The following is a 14,124-nucleotide window of genomic DNA, read 5'->3' on the forward strand; positions in this document are numbered from 1 at the left end:
AGACACATAATGTCATCAGAACTTGTGGCTTGAGCAACCTGAACCATGAAGTTGCCATTGGCTTAAGTGGAGTAGATTGGGTAAAGAGAAGATGAGATATCAGTCAAGTTTCAGATTTATAAAACTTCATAATGTAGACAATGTACAGGCAGTCCAAAAACCAGTGAAATGTGGCTAGACATAAAACCGGAGACCTTGTCAGTATAGAGACAGTAGTCAAAGCCAGTTACTGGGTAAGGCCACCCAGAATATAAGTATAGATAAATTCCATATGTCCTCCATAGGCTTGTTTTGACCACTTGGTGCTCCTAAAACATATCTGGAGTATGGCCTAGCTAGTAGAAGTGGGTTCCTAAAAGAGGGCATTGAAGGTGACATTTTCGTCTTGTTCAGACCCTGACCTCTGCTTCAGGGCCATGTGAGAAGTTGGCATCAGGTGGAAACCTGATGCCGTGATCTCTGGATACCATGTGCTAAGCTGTTCACCATGCTGTCTCCATCATGCTGGATGGTGTATTCTAAACCATGAGCTAGACCATGCCACCCCTCCCTTAAATTGCTTATGTCAAGTATTTTGCTACAGCAATGAGAAAATTAACCAGCACAGTGAAGAGACCAAGAACCAATGACTGAGCTCTCATTCACTTGACCAGATCTCAAATTCTCAACTCCCTGACCACAATAAACACATTAAAGAAGTTCTAAAATTCCTAGGCTATGGAACACATTGTCTCTCCACGTAAATGTCCTATTGAACAGAGCTTGACAAAGGCCCCTCTAGGCTTTAACATAGCCTACAGTCATAAGGCAGAGAAATTCCTGTCTTTTCTTTAAACTTTATGTTTTAAATATTAGAAGGTTCCTGGAGGATTTAGTAAAAGTAATAGTATTAGGTGATTTTTATGTTGTGTGGAAGGTAGTTTGGAGAGGGAAGTCAGAAGGAATAAGACAAAGGAACAGGTAATTAAAATAATTTGGGGAAATAATGAGTTTCTAAAGGCAATAGTTGGGACTGGAAACAGAGGGTTAGATAAAATTAGTGGTGAGAAAGTTTAGAGTCTGCATGTTTGATGACTAATTAGAGAATATGGAGAACAAAAATGATTCAATGACAACAGAAAGGTTCTGGCTTGGGTCAGATTTTTTTTATAATTTTCTGCATCCTTATAGAGGTCTGATTTTCCTGGGGAGATATAGACAAACATCTATTTATAACATCTATAAGAGGGCAAATTAATGATTCTACACAGAAACCAGCTTGGTGAACCAGTGAGTTTGCTGTTGTTACTTATATGATCATTGAATGACTAACCGACAGCTGTATCACTGAGAAGCCCAACACAACCCGTGTGATGGCATGTGGAAGCAGGGTGCTGGAGGCTCTCTGCTCAACCTGCAGACAGCACCATTGAAACGCAGAGCTTTCTCGGAATTGTTGAAAATAGCTTGTATAACCTTCAGGAAGGTCCTTATTAGTCTTGTAACCTTTTGAACTTCTTGAGACTTGTAAGTTTCGTTAGCTTCCTAAATCTTATAAATGTCCCTCCTTCCTCCAGGAGGAAATGTTTCAGTTAGATGGAACTATATCCACAGTACTCTCTCTATCTTTTCTGCTAAATCCTCCTTTTTCTTCCCTCTCTTCTATGATGTTCCCCGAACCCTTTAGGAGTGATGGAGTTATGATACAAATGTCTAATTACATTTCGTAGCTATGGCTGATTGTTGGGCCACTAAGATGCAGCTCCAGGAGCTTGACTGGTTATGGGTTATAGTAACAAGACCTTACTGCAAAATTAAATTTCCATCTATAACCAAGGCTGAGAGCAATGGTTATGTATGGATGTAAAAGCAAATGTTCAGAAGGCCATTTGGTGGAAGTCACATGAAATAATAGCAGTGTCTTTCCCTGTGGGGCCTGTGACCTCTCCAGACACAGGTCTTTGCCCTGATTTACAGCCTTAAACACAGGTTCCCTTCTTTAGGCTGGGTCTTCAGTCTGTTGGAAATCGTTGGTTGTATCCCTAACATCTGTGTCACTATTATACCAACAGATACATTTTATCTGGCATGTTGATAGTGTAGTATGTCAGGTCTGTAAACCAATAAGACTGTTTATGAAAGTTCTTCATCAATTCACTCCATACTTTTCAGGCAATACAAAAGCTAGTCAATCGAGAGTGTTTTTCCAGTTTAGGCCTTACTGAAGTTTTCCATATTCTTTTGTCCATATTCTGCACCCTCATCATGTGGCATGGCTGTGAGCTCGCCACAGATCTCTTGATAGGGTTGGTGGGATTTGCTTATGTTGCTTGCCTCAGCTAATGTCCGGGAGGAAGCACATCCATGGGATGTCTGCCATGTTTGTTGCTAGAGAACAGTGTTCCAGTTCTCACAGGCTCTGGGCTGACAAGGTGGCCACTGCCTCTCTCCATTTGCCATATGCAGCTGCTTAAAGGATTACAGACCAGACAAGCAGTCTTAACCCCCAGTATACCTTTCTGAAGGGGAGGATGTACCTTGGGGAGGCGGGTAACTGCCCACTTCCAAGACAAGTGTAGTCATCTCCACATGCACCACATTCGCATTCTCTCCTCATTTCACAACTTGGTGAAGATTACTTAGGTTTTAAAACCTTCCAGAGACTCATAAGCACAGAATTCGTCTTTCTGTCATTTTCTCTAGGGACCCCTGCTTTGACACAAACGTTGCCACATTTGGCTTTGAATTGTAAGAATAGACCTGTTTGTTTTGCTTTGCCCTTTTCCCCCTCCCTCCTGAGTGCTTTAGCAACTAGGAACCCCATTTGCATGCAAGTCTAAATCATTCAGATATAACAGAGTCTTTCTCCTACACAAAGATCGTGTCCCATGATAGGGCTCAGCATAACATTAAGGCTCCATAACCAGTTCCCATGTTCTTCGGAAATAATTTTATTAACTCTCTGACAAGTACAGTGTTATAATCTGGGCATCAAACACCACCTTTCACATGCTCTCTCAGTAATGCCCCTCTTTCCTCTTTTGTCTTATGCTCTCTGCTATTAGTGGAAACCTCAGTTATTGATAACTAGGCGTGTTTGATGACTACGTGATCTGAGACTGATTTTTTTTCCTTAAATTTCCTTATATTATGCAGCATTTGCCTCAAGGGGGAATAAGTAGTTATATTACTCAGTTTATTTATTTCCACAGAGCGCAGACTGACCCTGTCCATTACCATGCCTTTCCCTCTCAGGAGCTTGACTCTTGATTATATGGTTTCCCCATTATTTCAGTCAGTTCTAAAGTAGGCTATTTTCTTTTCTTTTTTTTTTTTTCAGAGCTGGGGACTGAACCCAGGGCCTTGCGCTTACTAGGCAAGCGCTCTACCACTGAGCTAAATCCCCAACCCCAAGTAGGCTATTTTCTGATACCGATATTTTCCTATACTACTTTATGATGAAGGTCCCATTTGCATGTTGGCTCATGGATTTCTCTGTCCTTTGTATTAAAAGACCAACCAAGGTGGTATCTTCCTTTACTTTTCCTCTTTTCCTTCTTCTGATTTTCCATTGGATTCTAAGTCTTAAGATCCCGGGAAAGTCTTTTTGATAGAGGTCTAATTGGTATTCTCTTTCCCTTGTACTGTGTCACCAATAAGAAATGGCAGGCCAATACCACCATCTCATTTTTCCTTTTCCACTACTTTCCATGCCAAGCCAGAGGCTAGTGCAGATGATAGCATCTTTTATTCCTTATAGTTCCTCCCTCATTTGGGCAGGTCTGTTTGGGAAGACAGCTCAGCTCAGCTATGTGCATTATCACTCACTGCAAAGACTCTGCAACTGCTGCATAGCCTGCTATGCTATATTCAGAGGTAGCAAAGTCTTCTCTGGTCCACCAGTCATTTGGGGCACTCCTATATTCATGTAGCAACCCCAATCTTCAAGCAAGAGGCACGCTACCCCATACTACTTAGAAGAAGAAGATCACCCGAGAGTTTCCTCCAAGGATACTTCACTCTCAGATGGCCTGAGTTTGGTTGCATGTCTTATTATTCAATGAGCATGAAGCTAACACAGTAAGGAGCATAGCATCCTGGATCACATAGAGAAAGGTGATTATATCAACATTGCCTCTGTTGAAGGTCCACCGTCAGATCAGTTCAGTTGCATGTCTTATCAACCACTTGTAGAGAGCTTGCATCTACTCCTCCCTGACTCACCTTCGATCCTGTCAGTTCCTGCTTGGGTGCCAGTTGTGTGGCCTGACTTTTCCTGAGGAGAAATAAACAAGTATTTACTCACCCCAGATACAGCAACGATGACAGATAAAAGAACAAATCCTACCCAAGTCTAGTTTGCTGTGTCAACAAATTCACTGTCCTGTGGACTCTGGCACAAGAGCCAGACTGATGCAAAGGTGGCACCCAAGAATTTATATAGACTTTGTGGGCCCTGATTGGCTAGGGAAAATAAGGTGAAAGGGGCAGGAACCAATAAAAAGAGGGCCTGTAAGCTTAGGCAGTCACTCCTATCCCCCATCACTTTATTCTTCAATAAATGGAAAAATGGAGATATTCAATGTTGCTTGTTTAGATTATTCTGTTTTGAATACTGGCTGAGAAATTCTTGAATTCTCTTAGCTATTGGATGGGTTCTGCAGAAAAAGTACTTCTCCTTTGTGTAGTGGAGGTGTGTATGTATGCACACCTTAAACCTTTTCAAATATGCTCTTTCTTGCATTAGTGGTGACTTCAGAACAGCTAGTTACAAATGCCAATTAGGAAGCAACATCAGATTAGATAGTTTAGGGCCACTTGAACGACATACAATGTCACATCCTCACTGCTAATGAAGTGCAAAGAAAAGACCTTTAGCATGACTGCTAATGAGTTCCTAAGAAAAAAATAACATTTTTTTAAATAGTGAAATGTTTCTGTTCACAGATGTTTCTTGTTTCTTTTGAAAGGTACGTGGAGTATTGCACTTCTTTGACTTCATTAAGAAAAGTCGATCTTGTGATCCACTCTGTCCAATGAGATGGTAGAGTAGTGTCACAGATTACCTCTGGGTGTCAGTCATTAAGATCTGCTGTGTAACTTCCTGTGTTTTCTTCTCTAGCTACCGTGGTGATGAGTAATGTTTTAGGTGATGCAGGCTCTATGAGCTCTTGTCCCTAAGTGGAAGAATGTGGGGACGAGTCTTTGGCTGGCTTGCAGTAGATATGCAAGTTGATGAGAAATACACTTTTACTGTTTCAAGTCACCCAGCGTTGAGGCTCCTTTGCTATAAAATGCCTTAATAATGCACTTTTGCTACAAGTGGCCTCAGGTGACCTGTGAAGAGGATTCACTAATCTCTTGACCCAGAAAAATCCTACAAAATCATGCAAATCAAGAAGTCCAGATTTCACGTTCACTTAAAGAATACCCTTAAAGCTGCCCAGGTCACTAAGGGTTTGCATATTCAAAAAGCCATCAAATGTCTGAAAGATGTAACTTTAAAGGACAACATGTGCTACTCTGGTGATATAATGAAGAAGTTGGTAGGTGCACCCGGATAAACAGTGGGGGTGGGGAGGGATGTGGGGGACACAGGGTTAGTGGCCTAAAAAGGGTGCTAATTTTTTTTTTACTGTACATGCTTCAAAATTCAGAGAGTAATGCTAGAGTTAATGGTTTAGATGTAGATTCTCTAGTCATTGAACGTATTTGTTGAACAAAGGACCTAGGGTACGCTAATGAACTTACAGAGCTCAAGAATGGATTAACCAATGCATGAGCTCCCCCTGCCACATTGAGATGATCCTGGCTGAAAAGGAACAGATTGTTCCAAAGCCAGAAGAGAAGGCTGCACAGACAGAAGCGAAAGATATCCCGGAAAGGAAACAAAAACTTATGGCATGGGAATAAATTCAACATAAAATAAACAACAGATAAAAGTTTAAAAAAATACATTTCATCTCTTATTTGTACATTTGAAAACACTGCATATATTTTCTGGTTACCTGTTCATTGTGGACTTTGAAAAGTATAGAAACATTCACTGAAATGGTCTTCATAGAAATAATGTACATCGTGATCTCTCTTCAATTAAATAATTTTGGATTTCTGTCATATATATAAATATATATTTATATAAGTAAATAAATATATACTGCTGATAAATAAATATATATATTTTCTTTTAGTTCATTTTATAACAGTAACCTTAAAATGTTAAATTTGATAATAATGTTAGCTGGGGAAGGTGTATGAAATATATTTCCTTATCAGCAATATATTATTTATCATTAAATTATGCAACAAAATAAAATCACATTTTTTGTCTTTGTACTTTCTTTGTAGAAGATAACATACTAATGAAACATTTGTACTTAGTTTTTGCTTGAACTGTTGCTCACAGCCTTTGGATGGATTCCTAGATGGGGAATTGGTAGGCCAACAAGCATGCATATTTTTAAGGCTTTTGCTATAAATTACCAGGAGAAAGGTTGTACCAATTAGCACTCCCGCAGTGAGAGATGGGCCCCCTTACCACTCCTGCTGATTATTAGAATTCCTTTTTAATTCCTAGTAGTTCAGCAGGTACAAATGTTATCTTCTTGTTTTGTATTTGCATTTCTTTGATTACAAGTGATCTCGAACACTTATTTCCTCTGCTTAGGAGTCATTTTCTTCTGGGAATTATCTAAATGGATCCTTATACCCCATAAACAACAACTGCTAAACAGACAGCATCACAGGAAGCCTCAGCACGTGGCTTAGAGGTGTGAGCATTGAGCAGCCTCCTCCCTCCCTTCTCCTCTTCCTAGTCTGATGATTTCTTCTCTGGTCACTGCTGCCACATGCCTTGCCCAAGCCTTGGTCTCCTTGCAGGCACACAAAAATATTAGGTTGGTTTTAAAAACACTTCAAACATATATGTAATGCTACTTCATTCCCCACCCTCTCTTATGTCTCTTCTGCCCCTACCTATCTCCCTTTTTCATACCTGACTCTTCTCTGATTCTTGTTTTGTTTTGGGGTGCATTTAGTTCATCCATGGCCCTTTTATTGCACTGGCTTCTAGTTGTGGCTAAAGCTAGAATACAGAATAAAAGGGGGCAGATGTCATCAAAGTTAATTTTGAGAGCAACAGTGTCTCCTGGATGGAGCTCCCTCTTTACCCTCTGCTACGTTCCTGTGGCTCCCACGTGTTGAGGGCTAAGGTCTTCTGCTCTGGGTTCACATGGGCAGCATTGCCTGCCGCTCCTGTGTTGGCTCCAAACACGGGTCCTGCTGATAAAGCTTCAGTTACTCTTGCCGGAAGCATTCTTATTTACTTCACAGACACTGAATTATCCTCAATTGTCAGTTCCCAGTCTCTAAGAGGAGAGAAGAAAGACTCTAAATTCCCCCAAAGTCGGTGCTACTTTTTAGCTAGCTGAGATAAAAGGCAGATTGAAATGGGGCCAGAGGGACTTGCCCTTCACCCTCCATCTTCACCAGAGCTAGAAGCTCACATTGGTATGTCAGGCGGCAGCTGGCGGACTCTTTTATCATCATTAACTGTTCGTGGAGTTGTCATAAGGAGAGACTAGAATTCAGGTTTAATTACATCTGTATCATTTCTGATAGAGTTCAAGGGACTCTGCTGTTGCGAAACAGGAGTGGGCGAGTGGGCTGGTGGTGTGCTGAGGGCGTTCTGTGAAGCGGAAGCCTTGTGTATCCTTTGGAGGAAAGGTAAGTTAGCTGAATTCTGGGGGGGAGGAAGACTGGGTATCTCTCCTGAGAAACAAAGGGAGGCTGCTGAAGGCACAAATGGTGATTTGATTCATAGGGAAGAGGTGTAGAGACCTTTGTAGGAAACAAAGATTCATTACAAGAAACTTGCTTTTAATTAAAAAACAAACTTTATTTTTGGTGAGTGTGTGTGTGTGTGTGTGTGTGTGTGTGTGTGTGTGTGTGTGTGTGTGTAGTATTCTGCCGCCAGACAGAAAGTACAAAGTGTTTGGTTTGCGATCTACAATAGCACCTTGCTCCTGTTCTCTTTATGAAAGGCGTCTCTGAGATGACCCTGGGTTTAGTTTTGAAAGTACCAGTATGGACTGAGGCTTAGGAGGTGGTCAAGCTGGCTTTGTCTAAAACAAGACCCAAAGCACAGCTTAACAGAAATGACATGGGGTGAGGGGGAGTGGGTTGTTACGCCAGTTGTTCCTTGTTTCGTGAAAATGGGTCGGCCAGGGTGAAGAGTCATCAGTGTACTTAATAAATGACAGCACCTTCTGCCCCTCTGAGCTGCGCATGGTCTCATTTTGATGTCTTCAATCCTTGGGGTCTTCCCTGAATGCTTCCAGACCTTGGTTAGTAAACAACGCCTGAATGTACACCTGAGAATAAAGCTTTGGCCCCGTGTTCCATGTCTCTCCATCAGGATCTTAGGCTCTAGTTTAATTCTCTCTTCCTGAAAGAAAATCTAAGACCATTTTCAAAGCTATGTCTTGTAGAATTAAGTGTTTTAAAGGGATCGTAAGCATTGCCCTTCTAGCTCTGGGCCTCTCAAAAGGACGCTTTTAATGCTATACTTATAGCTGGGGTGGGGTAGGGGGCAACTTACTTGAGTCTTCATGTCTTTTTTCAGTTCTTAATGTATTTTAAAAGTACTGGATCGCATGAACGGAACCTGAAAAAACTAAAATTAGTGTGTGTGTGTGTGTGTGTGTGTGTGTGTGTGTGTGTGTGTGTATGCTCGCGTGTGTGTGTTGTGCTCCTCACAACAGAAGAGGTTTGCACACACTAAAGCTCCAGTACCATTTCTCTGAAGTTATTTTGTGGCCTTCATTCAAACTCCAGAACTAATCTTCACTTTGGATTCCACAGCCAGGAAGAAAACTTACAGGGCTAAGTTTGGAAGAAAAGAGGAAATCAAGTTTGGAGCTTTCAGCATTTGTTAATGTAGGCTGACCCAGAATAGATCTGTAAGAGGATTAGAATGCCGCACGAGGCGATTGCTATCCCAAAGCTTCGATGTGATTTGTGTTTCCTAGAGTCAGAGGCTCTATATTTGTGCTCTTGCTCTGCAATGCCAAGAACAGGGTAGATGCTCAGTAAATACGATTTCACTGTGGGAAGTATTTGTTGGACACGCTAGAGAGCTTTCACAGTTTCCATATGCCTTGGTGGGCTAACATGTTAATTGAGATGTGAGGAGATGAGGAGGAGGAGGTGCAGTGTGTCAGATGAGCTGTTGAGATCACTGTAGGTGGTGGAGCTCATCAGAGCTGCCTGCAAGGCAGGGCCCACTCAGCCCTCTCCTCCAGAGGCTGAGCCTCTGGGTGCCGGGCTCTTGTTCCTGGAGTATCCCCTTTGAGAGAGGATTGATTAACAATTTCATTTGGTTTCCCATGTCTTTTCCAAACCCTTCACTTTTCGGTCTATGTCATAGTAACATGGACACCAGTCACTTCAGGCCACACAACATTGTGTTAAGAAAACAACTAAGGTGACTTGTCCCATGTTAATGTTAGAGGTTAAAAACCAAACCAAACCGAACAAACCAAACAAACCTTTTTTTAAAAAATGATTTGAGCTTATTCTAGGCTGGAGACCACTATAGGGGAAAGGGAATGAGGATCATGTCTTTATCCAGCTGTCTTTTTTGCCAACCCAGCATTTCTCACTCTCCGATCATATTCTACCTGGCTTTTGGGGTCTTCCCAGGGGAACAGCATACTCTGGTTTGCACCCAATGGCCCAGTGTTGGTTGTTTGGTCTTCATTATTAATGATTCTTCTATGTATCAGTCAGTTTTCTGGAGGGAAAAAACTTAACATCTAACATATGCATATAATAGATACAATATGATATATACATATTTATTGCTTATACTGTTATATAATGTATGTTAGGGAGAGCTATTAAGACATTGATTTATTGGTGAAACCAACCAATCAATCAATCTATATGAATGAAAGTAGGTGGGGAATTTTGGGGTGAATGGGGGGACTAAGGAGAAGTGGGGGGAGAACAGAGAGGATAACGGAGGAGAAAAATAAAAATATTTTCTTTTATATGCAAGCCAGAATTTACCCATATGTACAAAATCTTATATTTACATGATGAGGAATCAGAAGGAGGATTATTTGGGCAGCCAAGCGGGGTGAGAGGGAGTGGGTTCAAGTAATGAAGGATTAGTATAAAGATTTTATCTATGCGTGTGTATGATAATGAAATCCATTATATACCAACAAAAATTAAAACTTAGACGTTAGCCAGGTGTGGTGACATACTCCTTTAATACTGGGAGGGGAGGCACAGGCAGGTAGATCTCTGAGTTCTAAGGCTAGCCTGGTCTACACAGCAAGTCCCAGGCCAGTGTGAGCTACACAGTGAGACCTTGTCACAAAACAAAACACGAAAGCAAGCAAACAAACAAAAAAAATCTAAATAAACAAGAAAAACAGGCATAGAAAACCAAAACTAAGATGTTGATATACTTTAAGGAATTGTTTCTTGTGGTTTGAAATTTGAACTTGTAGGTCAGGCTGGCAGTATGAAAATTCAGGTAGACTTTCTATGCTGGTCTTGAGACAAAAGTCCTTATCTGGAAAACTCTGGTTTTAATTCTTAAAATCTTCAACTGAATGGATAAGCTGGACTCCATCCATATTGAGGCTAATTTTCTTTTATTTTTATTAAATTAAACTGACTGTCAATGATATCACATCTATGAGATCCCTTCACAGTAACACCTAGCCTGATGCTTTTCCAAATGACTAGGTACTTAGACCTGACATATAATATAAACCACCCTATTCTGAAGTCTCTATGTAGAAAATGAATTACAAGCTGCTCTAGCCATTCTGACCCTCTCAGTAGGCGGCAGAAGAAAATGAAGATAACAAGTAACCTTTTGTGTGTGTGTGTGTGTGTGTGTGTGTGTGTGTGTGTGTTTGCACATACATTTGGAGGCAGTGGGGAGAGGTGACATGGTGTGATTTTCTCAGGCAGTGGTTTAGTTTGGGGCCTTAATATATTCCTCTGAGTCAAACCCTGGGACTCACATCAGATGAGCTGCCTGGATGGTCCTTAAACTAACCAGGAGTGTGAGTGCTGCTGTTGGCACCATCCCTTTGGACGAAGGCATTTAAAATAAGGTTTGAGGAAATTAGGATGTCAAATAATCCTATTGCTCTTATAATAGCTATATTTGAATATGTATTAGAAGGTAAGCAGGCTTGAAATTTGAAGTAGAAAGAAAGTTTCCCTTTAAGTCATTAAGGAGGGCTAGAAGAAGCTTTAAGCCTTTGGGAAAAAAGTTCAGACTTTTGAAGAATTCATAACTAAAAGAACTTGAGTTACATTTATAAATATGTAGAGCTTAGGGTAATAGAATAGGGGCCAATTCAGAGGCCCATTTAGAGAGGTGACTGTCACATAATTAAAGTAACTTCATTCATAACCAATTTGAAATTCTGTCTCCAGGAAATGGTTACTATGAGATAGTCATAGACAAACCAGAGAAAAGTGAGCATCCAAAGCCATATTGAAGAGGAAGAAAAGTCACAAGAGATGTAATGCTGTTAGGGCAGCAGATTCTAGTGTCTGATTGGACGGGCCTGCATTCTGGCCAAGTAAATTCTGGGTCGGGAGGCCTTCAGGTAGATGCTGTATGCTGTCCTTTCTTCACTAGTGAATTGGCATCTATCTCAGAGAGCGGCTGTAAAAATGTTAGCAATGCCTCTGGCATGTGGTGTGCGCTCAACAAATGCTAGGTGTTCATTCTAAATTTATCTCCTTAGGAGCATCATGAGTCAAAGGGAAATATTTCAAATTAAGAGACTATGAGGAGAAACTAGACAATTTAAGGAGTCCATGGGAAGAAAGTCCTCCAGACTGTGCAGTGCTGTGCTTTTGATCAATCACAAGAAAGACAATGGATTCCATCTTGGACAGAAAAAGCACCAAAGCACTAACGTCCACAAGGGCAGTGACTTTTCTTTTGTTCTATTTTGCTGTTGTTGGTTAATGTTCAAATTACTGATTTTTTTTTTTTTTTGGTCTCGGCTTAGAGAAGAAAATGTCACAAGACCGTCAACTTCTGATCCTGCTGTTTATATTGGCACAGATGTGTGTAGGGACGCCATCACCAGCTTAATTTTTTGTTTTTGGTGACCTTGTGGGGGGGGTCTTCAGTTTCCTCCAGTTGATAAGCAAGAAAAGAGGATGAGGATGATTAAGGAAGCAGTTTTCTACCCAACCTTCTAAATGTCCACATTTCTGTTCATTTTCCTTTGGCCAGAACTCGGTCGCAGAACCGCAAACCAACTGCAAGAATGGCTAGAAACTAAAAACTTCTGCATCTGAGGATGGGAAAGAGTCTGGAGGGCTTAGTCTGCCACCTGACGTATTGATACGCAATTAAAGAAGATTTCTTTGTATCAGACAGGGTTATAGAGGATACTTGGTACAAGATTGTTATGTGGGCATCAGATCAAGGCTAAAGCTTACTCTATATTTGAGTCTGCATTAACTGGACAGCAGTGGAAACCTCTTTGGGCAGAATGGCACCAGGTCTACAGTGCAGGAAGAACCAGCTTCTATTTCCTTAGGTCAGATGCTAAGGGAGTGATAATACTTTTATGATTGTTTGATATTTCCACGACAACAGAGTCTTTCCTGATAAATCCCTGGGGTCATAAAACAGCCATTTCTTTGCCTAAGCTGCTGTAAGTTGATATAATTCCCCTTGACATGTTTTAGTTTTCCCACTTAAGGTTAGATCAACAATATAGCTCTTGTTATGTCCTTACTCTCAGACTCGTTGAGTGTCTATTATGAAAACACAGTCCCAGTGGTTTGGGACTTTAGCTTTAAATAATATGGTGGCTTTTACAGAACAAGAAAGCATCAGTTCATGAGAAATTCATTGGAGAGCAATAATTTGTATGTTCAATAAAATGTCCTAAAATAATAGCCCACAATAACACCAGTCTGTTTCCCTTTTGTGTAATCAACTCCAGGAAAGGGTGGACTATGTGTGGATCAATGCTGAGGGGAAGCTCTCCAGTCTGACTATCTACGGTTTGGGATGCCAAGAGAACTGAAGCCTTCGTGCTTTGGTACTATTGTGGTCTACACAAGGCGGCCAGTGACTCTGACTTCACAATTTGCTCTATTATTTTCCAGCTCAGGTGATGGTAAGTTGGACCGGATAATCATGGTGGCTCCTGTCAGCTCTTAGCCTCACTTGCTCTTTCTGATGTTTTTTGTATCAGTGAGATGGCTTATTTGTTGTTCTTCTAAAACCCTTTTCTGGTGTGGGCCTAAGAAGAAAACAAAGTATTTAATTTTAATGTTTGAGTTTTAGAAGCTCATCTTTTGATTTTGTACAGTAGAAAGAGTTATTCAATGGTGATGTTGTTATCAAAAGACATTATTTACTTTTTTCATTTTCATTTAAAAGGGTGTAAGAAACAACATAGTTTTGTATGAGATTTTTATACATACCTATCTTTATACCTTCCTTTTTCTCACTTTCCTTATTGCCCTGCCTCATACCTCCCTCCTCACTTGGTCTCTTCCTCCTCTCAAACAACCACTCTTCTACCTTCCTGTTATATAGTTAGCTGTAGAATTTATATATAAGAGAAAAGTGCACTGCCTTGTCATTCTTTCAGTGCTGTTTTCCCACTTCTCCACTTTCATGGCCTTTGTGTATGTAAAATTCTAATGTAAAAACCCATCCTAAACAATATTAACACCTATCTGTCCATCTATCTCCATGCTCCTATTCTACAATCTACCCTCCATCATTTAGACATCAAAAGATAAACTTGCTTTGTTCAAAATACATGTCTTTGGGTTTAATTGCAGTCTAAATATATTCAAATTCCCTTGAAGAACCATATAGTAGATTTCTCACTTATGCCTCAGTATTGAGAGCTCTTTGACACCATAGCTACCCTTCAGTGACTTGATTAAATCATGAAATTTCCTCACCTGTGGAATCAGGAAGTCAACACTTGCTCTGTTTGCCACACAGCTCTACTGTACAAGGAAAGAGTGAACTCATGCCCTAAAGCCCTGGGATGAGTAAGACTGTAAACATGATCCCACGTTGGTACTGCCAGGGTGTCGGGCAATTAGAGGATGAAGAGTGCC

At 40.8% G+C, this 14,124-nt stretch overlaps 1 long non-coding RNA gene across 1 annotated transcript in view; it reads left to right on the forward strand.

The window, feature by feature from the left end:
- Positions 1–14,124, forward strand: part of LOC120096293 (uncharacterized) — an 82,946-nt gene that overhangs the window by 17,648 nt on the left and 51,174 nt on the right. The window contains exons 2-3 of the long non-coding RNA XR_005492569.2: positions 7,600–7,704; positions 11,763–13,160. This is a non-coding gene — a long non-coding RNA (uncharacterized LOC120096293). The remainder of the gene's footprint in view (positions 1–7,599; positions 7,705–11,762; positions 13,161–14,124) is intronic.

Source organism: Rattus norvegicus, chromosome 13 (genome assembly GCF_036323735.1).
Source record: "Rattus norvegicus strain BN/NHsdMcwi chromosome 13, GRCr8, whole genome shotgun sequence".
Classification (NCBI taxonomy): domain Eukaryota; kingdom Metazoa; phylum Chordata; class Mammalia; order Rodentia; family Muridae; genus Rattus; species Rattus norvegicus.